The sequence below is a fragment of the Arachis hypogaea genome, chromosome 19 (genome assembly GCF_003086295.3).
Source record: "Arachis hypogaea cultivar Tifrunner chromosome 19, arahy.Tifrunner.gnm2.J5K5, whole genome shotgun sequence".
Taxonomy (NCBI): domain Eukaryota; kingdom Viridiplantae; phylum Streptophyta; class Magnoliopsida; order Fabales; family Fabaceae; genus Arachis; species Arachis hypogaea.
Genome location: NC_092054.1, coordinates 81,883,522 through 81,893,608, shown reverse-complemented (window position 1 = coordinate 81,893,608; position 10,087 = coordinate 81,883,522). Strand labels below are relative to the sequence as shown.

Sequence of the window (10,087 nt, the reverse complement as noted above, 5' to 3'; positions counted from 1 at the left end):
AATGAACACTCTCACTAGTCTAAGCTAATCAAAGATCCAAATTAAGGACATTTATTGTTTTTCACTTTGGCTTGTAATGTGCTACAATTAAGAACAAATGGGTTAAGCATAGGCTCAAAATTGGCTAACAATGGAAGATAAAAGGTAGGCTTATTTGGGTAAGTGAGCTATTTGAACAATGGCCTCAATCATATAAATGCATGTATACATGGAATAATGGATATAAAGAATCAAACAAATCAAAGATTACAATCATAGAAAGAGAACAATGCACACAAGAATGGAAATAAGTGGTTATATGATGTAACCACACAATTAGGCTCAAAACTCACATGCTTGTGTTCTTAGCTCAAAAACCATGTTCCAAAATAAATTCTTCAAGCAAGTTTGTCACAAAAAATTTTTTCAAATTGGTAGGGTTCCCTAAAAAACAATTTTTCTTGGAAAAGAAATCATCACCCTAACCAAGTAGTCCTAACATAAAAAGGAAGTGGTAAAAATATGTACAAATTCTAACTAACATGCAACCTATCATGCAATGCAACAACTAACTAACAAGGACAAAAATTAAGAATTGGTGTTGAAAAAAAAGAGATTGTTACCCATGGAGATCGATCAGATGACCTCCCCACACTTAGAAATTAGCACCGTCCTCGGTGCATGCAAAGGAGAGCAAGGTGGACGGGTTGCTACAACTTGTTGAGCTTCTTCAAAAGGTTGTGCGGATGACTTGTTTGTTGCCCCATTAGAAATTTTCCCTCCTTTTCCTTCTTGGTTGCCAACCTAAAAGGAAAGAGAAAGAAAAGAATTAAGCCCACAACAAAGATATTAGAGCAAATAAAACATAGGCGGGGGCTAATGCCAAATAAGAGTAAGGTTCTCAAATACATGGTAGCTACAACATGTGAGTGAGAAAGCAATTCAAACAAAGGCATATTAACTAATACTTGATGCAAGAACAAGTTAAAGCATGGGTACATGATATGAAGAGCATGTTGCATCAAGCTTAATCAACAATTGACACAAACAAGATTAGTGATAAGCATGAGAGCATTTGGTCCCATCCTAACTCAATGATGATGAAGTATAAAAACAAGGGATCATGAGTCAGGAAGGACTAAAGCATCAATCTTGTGTGTAGAGAAAATATTACAATTAATACCAAACAAGTCACAAAGCACCAAGATTAATCCAAGGACTTCTCAACAATTGAGTAAGAGAATAAAACACCATTATTAAAATGAGAAACTTAGAAAAGAAAATAAGAACAAACTATAAAAACAAAATTAAAATGCAATGAATGAAAATAAGCAAATGCAATAAAAGAGGATGGAAGAAAAAAAAGTTTATTTTTTTTTTTTAATAAAAGAGAGAAAAAAATTTTTTTTTTCAAGAGAGGAAGAAGAGAAAGAAAAAAAAAGTAGAAAGAAAGAAGAAGAAAAGAGGAAAGAAGGAGAAAGGATAAAGGAGAAAAACAGAGGGCAAATCCATGCATATGCGCCATGCGTGCTTAGGCACAGATGCAGCAGGTACAATCCGCACGCGCGCGCCATGCGTGCTTGGGCGCGGATGTGATAGGGACAATCGGCGCGCGCGCGCCATGCGTGCTTACGCACAGATCGCCTGACACAAAGTAGGCATAAAGTGGGCACAACTCTCGGGTTTTAGTACTAGGAGTTGTGAAACCACACCGGCACGCACGCGCACTGCGCGCTTGGGCGCCGATTCTCGATTTTTTTTTTTTTGAAAAACAGGGCATTCTCCTAATCTATAATCATTCTAAAACAATCAAAAATCAAATTTAACAACAAATCTTTTTGGTTTTTGAAAAATTTTCAAACATACTAAAAATAAAACTTATACTATAAGCAAAATGCAATTCAACAACAACTATTCTAATCAAAGCATGAATGCAACAAACAGCCTATCAATAAAAGCAAAATGTATAGGAGTATAGAAAATAAGAAGAACTACCTATAATGGCAACTCCAATCACTTATTAACCAAATCTAAAAGAGAGTGGAAAGAGTTTACCATGGTGGGGTGTCTCCCACCTAGCACTTTTAGTTTAAGTCCTTAAGTTGGACATTTGGGAAGCTCCTTGTTATGGTGGCTTGTGCTTGTACTCATCCTTGATCCTCCAAGAATGCTTTCTCCTCAATTGGTTGTCAGAATTTCCAACCATTTCCACCAAGCTTGGGTGAGATTCTTCCCAAGATATGAGCTCCCAAAATTGATCCTCATATATTCCCGGATCCCAAATCTTGTTTTTGCACCCATCTTCAAGTTGATCATCATAGCTCCAATTGGGTGGTTTAGCCTTGGAATTCTCAAAGAAGCCTCCAAACAACTTCCTAGACCCATACAATTTAGCTCCACAACAAACCTTGCAATCAAACTTTGAGCAAGTAACCATAATGAACCTAGAATGATGTTTCCAACCACTACACAACTCTCTCTTACTCTTAACTCCACAAAGAGCTCTAAGTTGCCCATCCGTCTCAAGCAAACCATATTCAAGTGAGAAATTAAAGCTTAAGGATAAGAGTTTTACCCACTTGAATGTTGTGTTGGATGGTGACTTAGGAAGGGACGTCTCCAATGGTCTTGTAAGTTCCATTCCCTTGTGCTCTTCCTTGACTACCTCCACCTCTTGGCAAGCTTTTTCAACTTTCACCTCTTGACAAGGCTCTTCATGTCCAATTACTTCCTCACCAACCTCTTCTAGTTCTTCTCCATTCTTCATATCACAACTTGGAGGTAATGTGGAACTTGTCTCAACATCCACCTCAATTTCAAGAGGAGAAGATTCTTCAAATACCAAAGGATCATGTGTTGGTGTGGGCTCATCTTTAAGAGGAAGATTTGTTGCTTGCTCACCTTCTTCCAATTCTTCATTATTCATTATATGCTTAGGAGGTTGCGCACCCTCCTTAATATCGCCTTCAAGCTCAATGGAAGAGGTTTCAACAACTTCCACAAAATCCTCAATAATGTTACTTGGTGTGGAAGTGTTCTCAAACTTGGAATCCACCTCTTGTTCAACTTCCTCTAACTCTTCAACCACTTCTTCTTCTTTAACAATCTCTTCACTCTCCACTTGTTGCAAGACATACCCCATCTCCTTGTCCTCATGTTGAGATTCTAAAATCTCCTTCATGCTCCTTCCTTCGGTTGATTTCTCACATTCATCCGTGGAGATGCTTTGCTTGTTGCATGAGTCCCATGAGTCCAAGTTGGCTTTAATTTTGGCAAGGTTAGCCTCAATAGCTTCATAATTCTTCCTTTGGGCTTCTTCTTGCTCCTTTTGATGGATTATTGCTTGAAGCCGATCCATTTCTTCTTTGAGACGATCCATTGACTCTTGGATGGATGGATGTGGGTGTTTTTCCTTGGAGGGTTGTGGTGGAAAGGGAAATTTATTATGTGGTTGAAAGTTATCATACATGGGAGGTGATTCATCTTGGTAATAGTATGGAGGTGGTGGTTCTTGAGGGTATTGGTGGTAGAATTGGGGTGGTTCTTCATATGGTTCATATGGTTCACAAGGTGGTTGGTATGGTGGATATGGGTTGGGATCATATGGAGGTGTTTGGTGAAAAGGGGCTTGTGAGTAGGGTTGAGGTTCATGTTAAGGATAAGAATCATAAGCATATGGTGGTGGTGCTTGATTATCACAAAAGGAGTCATCATAGCCATTGAATTAACATGTATTAGGATGGTAATTATACCTATAAGTATCCGGAGGTTGTTGCCAATAGGAGTGATCAATTCCTTGAGGCTCCTCCCATCTTTGTTGGTTTCATCCATAATGAGTGTCATCATTGAAGTTCACATTTCCTACAACACGATTAGAACCAAACTCATAGCCAAGGTGAGAATTCATAGCGGAAAAGCAAAATAAAACTAACAAAAACTAGCAAATAAAGAAAAAAGCAAGATATTCACACTATTCACATATATACAATAACCAATAAAACAACACCATTGCAACTCTCCGGCAACGGCGCCATTTTGATGAACGAATTCTTGACGGTTTAGAATTTATCTAGTGGAGTCTCATTGTGAAGTATAGTTTCTAAACCAATCAATAATCCTTTCATGCAAAAATTTGAGTTGTCACTAGTAACAAACCCCAAATGAATTTATAACCGGAGTATTTGGGCTCCGGGTCGTCTCACGAAGAGTTGCAATGAATTGTATGATTATTGGCTATGAAGTGGGGTAAAGGGGGTTTTGATTGGTGAGAGGGCAATAAAATAAATGACAAGAAAAATAAAGAGAGCAATTAAAGGAAGCAAGTAATAAAGAGAGACATTCATGGCAAAGATTGAGATCATAGGCTTTCTATCCTAGTCATGCAATGATTAATTCATCTTATTTAGTTAACTCCAACAAATAGGGAGAATGTCAAACAAGACTAATTAATCACACCACAATAATAACAAGAATTTATCTCATTACGTCATCTCCAACATTGGAAGAAAGTCTAATGAGACTAGCTAATCTCAATCCAAAAGTCCTAATCGACTTACTAATTAAAATAGCAAAAGATTAGCGTCAATGGAAATAATATTCCAAAAGTCCTAATCAACTCACTAATTTAATTAGCAAAAGATTAGCGTCAATGGAAACAATATTAGCTAACAACTCTAGATCACCAACATGAGTTGGGTTTTCATGACTCAAGATTGCCCAATTACTCTTTCCAAGCCAAGAATGCTCAAATTTACTCTAACATCCTTCCAAGCATTTTATCAAACACTTGGAAGGCATACATGGAAAGCATAGTAAAATGTGCAAGAAATATAAATTTACCAACTACAAATTGCAAGGACACAAGATCACAACTCAAATCAACAATAAAAGAACATGGAAACTTAAAATTGCATTAAAGAAAATTAAGATTCAACAATGGTTCATAAACATAAAAATGGCAAAATAAAGGAAATGACAAGTAAAACTAGAAGAATAGAGATGTAATAACAAGAAATTAAAAGGAAGAACTAAATCAAAACAAGAATTATAACTTGGATCCAAGAAGAATTAACCTAAACTACCCTAAATTCTAGAGAGAAGAAAGAGCTTCTCTCTCTAGAATTCTACCTAAAACATGATGAAAACTAAACTATGACTACTTGCTTCATTCCCCCTTCAATCCTTGGATTTAATAGCATCAGAAATGGGTTGGATTGGGCCCAAAATGAGCTGCAAAATCGCTGGGAGCGATTTCATTAAAGTGGGCCACAGACAGCATCGGTGCGCGTGCACAAAGTGCGCGTGCGCGCCCCTGAACGTGACGCAACATATAGTAAATTTTATATCATTTCGAAGCCACGAATGTTAGCTTTCCAACGCAACTAGAACCGCCTCATTTGGACCTCTGTAGCTCAAGTTATGGTCATTTGAGTGCGAAGAGGTCAGGCTTGACAGCTTTACGGCTCCTTCATTTCTTCTTGAGTTCTCCCACTTGCATGCTTTTCTTCTCACTTCTTCCATCCAATACTTGCCTTATGAACCTAAAATCACTCAACAAATACATCAAGGCATTGAATGGAATTAAAGTGAGTTAAAATTGGCAAAATTAAGGCCTAAAAAGCATGTTTTCACATTTAAGCACAAATCAAGGGAGAATTACAAAACCATGCTATTTCATTGAATAAATGTGGGAAAAGGTGATAAAATCCCCCAAAATAATCACAAGATAAATCACAAAATCGGGGTTTATCAAGGTTCAATCTTTAAATTTTAAAATCATATCTTCAAGTTTCTTGTGAGTCAAGTAATCAACTTTGATTTCAAAAATCAAATCTTTTTAATTTCCTTTTCAAATCTTTTTCAAAATGATTTTCAATCATATCTTTTCAATCACATCTTTTTCAAAATCAATTTCAAAATCTTTTCTAACTTCTTATCTTTTCAAAATTGATTTTCAAATCTTTTTTTCAATTAATCTTATCTTGTTTGATTCTTATCTTTTTCAAAACTACCTAACTAATTTTCTCTCTCTAATTTTCGAAAATCACCTTCCTCTTTTTCAAAATTCCTTTTTAATTAACTAATTATTTTAAATTTTAATTTTAATTTTATTTCTTTTCTTATTTTCAAATTTTAACTTTAATTTTAAATTAAAAACAAAAATACTTTTTTTTTAATTTATTTAATTTTTGAAATTCTCTCCCCCTCATCTCTTTCTAATTATTTTATTTATTTACTAACACTTCTCTTCATCAAAAAATTTGAACCCTCTCCCTCTTTCTGTGTTCGAATTTCTTTTCTTCTTCTACTCATATAAAGGAATCTCTATACTATAACATAGAGGATTCTATATTTTCTTTTCTATTTTCTTCTTTTTCATATGAGCAGGAACAAGGATAAGAACATTCTTGTTGAAGCTGATCCTGAACCTGAAAGGACTCTGAAGAGGAAGCTAAGAGAAGCTAAAGTATAACTCTCTGGAGAAAATCTAACAAAAATTTTCAAAAAAGAAGGAGACATGGCCGAAAATAATAACAATGCAAGGAAGATGCTTGGTGACTTTACTGTACCAAATTCCAATTTACATGGAAGAAGCATCTCAATCCCTGGCATTGGAGCAAACAATTTTGAGCTAAAGCCTCAATTAGTTTCTCTGATGCAACAGAACTGTAAGTTTCATGGACTTTCATCAGAAGATCCTTTTCAGTTCTTAACTTAATTCTTGCAGATCTGTGATACTGTTAAGACCAATGGGGTTGACTCCGAGGTCTACATGCTTATGCTTTTCCCATTTGCTGTAAGAGACAGAGCTAGAATATGGTTGGACTCTCAACCTAAAGATAGCCTGAACTCTTGGGATAAGCTGGTCACGGCTTTCTTAGCCAAGTTCTTTCCTCCTCAAAAGCTTAGCAAGCTTAGAGTGGATGTTTAAACCTTCAAACAGAAAGAAGGTGAATCCCTCTATGAAGCTTGGGAGAGATATAAGCAATTGACCAAAAAGTGTCCTTCTGACATGCTTTCAGAATGGACCATCCTGGATATATTCTATGATGGTCTGTCTGAATTATCAAAGATGTCATTGGACCATTCTGCAGGTGGATCCATTTACCTAAAGAAAATGCCTGCAGAAGCTCAGGAACTCATTGATATGGTTGCAAATAACCAGTTCATGTACACTTCTGAAAGGAATCATGTGAGTAATGGGACGCCTCAGAGGAAGGGAGTTCTTGAAATTGATACTCTGAATGCCATATTGACTTAGAATAAAATATTGACTCAGCAAGTCAATATGATTTCTCAGAGTCTGAATGGATTGCAAGCTGCATCCAACAGTACTATAGAGGCATCTTCTGAAGAAGAAGCTTATGATCCTGAGAACCCTGCAATAGCAGAGGTGAATTACATGGGTGAACCCTTTGGAAACACCTATAATCCCTCATGGAGAAATCATCCAAATTTCTCATGGAAGGATCAACAAAAGCCTCAACAAGGCTTTAATAATGGTGGAAGAAATAGGTTTAGCAATAGCAAGCCTTTTTCATCATCCACTCAGCAACAGACAGAGAATTCTGAGCAGAATCCTTCTAGCTTAGCAAATATAGTCTCTGATCTATCTAAGGCCACTCTAAGTTTCATGAATGAAACAAGGTCTTCCATCAGAAATTTGGAGGCACAAGTGGGCCAGCTGAGTAAAAGGGTCACTGAAACTCCTCCTAGTACTCTCCCAAGCAATACAGAAGAGAATCCAAAAAGAGAGTGCAAGGCTATTACCTTACTTGGTGTGGCCGAACCCAGAGAGGAGGAGGAGGATGTGAATCCTAGTGAGGAAGACCTCCTGGGACGTTCAGTGACCAATAAGGAGTTTCCCTTTGAGGAACCAAAGGAATCTGAGGCTCATATAGAGACCATAGAGATTCCATTCAACCTCCTTTTACCATTTATGAGCTCTGATGACTATTCATCTTCTAAAGAAGATGAAGACATTGCTGAGCAATCATGAAGCTGAATGCCAACTTATTTGGTAATGAGACTTGGGAGGATGAACCTCCATTGCTTATCAAGGAACTAAATACCTTGGTTCAGCAAACTCTACCTCAAAAGAAATAGGATCCTGGTAAATTCCTAATTCCCTATAACATAGGCACCATGACCTTTGAGAAGGCTCTGTGTGACCTGGGGTCAGGAATAAACTTAATATCACTCTCTGTAATGGAGAAACTTGGGATCTTTGAGGTGTAAGCTGCCAGAATCTCATTAGAGATGGCAGACAACTCAAGAAAACAGGCTTATGGACAAGTAGAGGACGTGTTAGTAAAGGTTGAAGGCCTTTACATCCCTGCTGATTCTATAATCCTAGACACTGGGAAGGATGAGGATGAATCCATCATCCTTGGAAGACCCTTCCTAGCCACAGCAAAAGCTGTGCTTGATGTGGACAGAGGAGAGTTGGTCCTTCAACTGAATGAGGACAACCTTGTGTTTAAAACTCAAGGATCTCCTTCTGTAACCATGGAGAGTAAGCATGAAAATCTTCTCTCACTGCAGAGTCAACCAAAGCCCCCACAGTCAAACTTTAAGTTTGGTGTTGGGAGGCCATAACTAAACTCTAAGTTAGGTGTTGAACCCCCACATTCAAACTCTAGGTTTGGTGTTAGGAGGTTCCAACAATGCTCTGAACATCTGTGAGGCTCCATGAGAGCTCACTGTCAAGCTATTGACATTAAAGAAGTGCTTGTTGGGAGGTAACCCAATGTTATTTAATTATATCTATTTTATTTTTATTTTATGTTTTTTTTAGGTTGATGATCATGTGGAGTCACAAAAACTACTGAAAAATCAAAAACAAAATGAAAAACAGCTTTAAAAATAACTCACCCTGGAGGAAGAACTTATTGGCGTTTAAACGCCAGTAAGAAGCATCAAACTGGCGTTTAACGCCAGAAAGAAGCATCAAGCTGGCATTAAACACCAGAAACAAGCAGCAAGCTGGCGTTTAACGCCAGACATGCATACTAAGGGCGTTTTACACGCCTAATTGGAGCAGGGATGTTAAGTCCTTGACCTCACTGGATCTGTGGACCCCACAGGATCCCCACCTACTCTTCTTCTCTCCTCTTCACACCTTTTCATAACACTCTTCCCCAAAATAACCTCCACCAATCACCTCTATTAATCCTCCAAAACCATCATACAACCCACCTACACCCACCCACTCAAATTCAAACCATTCACACACCTCCATCTCCTCCATTTTCTTCTTCTTCTACTAACTTTTTTCTTCTTTTGCTCGAGGACGAGCAAACCTTTTAAGTTTGGTGTGGTAAAAGCATTGCTTTTTGTTTTTCCATAACCATTTATGGCACCTAAGGCCGGAGAAACCTCTAGAAAGAGGAAAGGAAAGACAAAAGCTTCCACCTCCGAGTCATGGGAGATGGAGAGATTCATCTCAAGGGTCCATAGCTCAGTGGTAGAGCATTTGACTGCAAAATAAGAGATCATGGACCTCAACAAGAGCATGAGGAAATTCCTCACCATGAAATCCCTGAGATGCCTCAGGGGATGCACTTCCCTCCACAAAACTATTGGGAGCAAATCAATACCTCCCTAGGAGAATTAAGCTCCAACATGGGACAACTAAGGATGGAGCACCAAGAGCACTCCATCATCCTCCATGAGATTAGAGAAGATCAAAGAGCTATGAGGGAGGAGCAACAAAGACAAGGAAGAGACATAAAGGAGCTCAAGAGCACCATTGGTTCTTCAAGAAGAGGAAGGTGTCACCCTCACTAAGGTGGACCCGTTCCTTAATCTCCTTATTCTTATTTTCCTGTTTTTCGTTTACTATGCTTTATGTTTATGTTTGTGTCTTATTACATGATCATTAGTATTTAAGTGTCTATGCCTTAAAGTTATGAATGTCCTATGAATCCATCACCTCTCTTAAATGAAAAATGTTCTAAAAACAAAAGAACAAGAAGTACATCGTTTCGAATTCATCCTTGAAACTAGTTTAATTATTTTGATGTGGTGACAATACTTTTTGTTTTCTGAATGAATGCTTGAACAGTGCATATGCCTTTTGAAATTGTTGTTTATGAATGTTAAATAT

General features: G+C 37.6%; 1 non-coding gene across 1 annotated transcript; it reads right to left on the bottom strand.

The window, feature by feature from the left end:
* Positions 1-6,889: 6,889 nt before the first annotated feature.
* LOC112781204 (small nucleolar RNA R71) lies at positions 6,890-6,997 on the bottom strand. Its single transcript, XR_003191995.1, has one exon. It is a non-coding gene; the product is annotated as a small nucleolar RNA R71 (small nucleolar RNA).
* Positions 6,998-10,087: the final 3,090 nt, after the last annotated feature.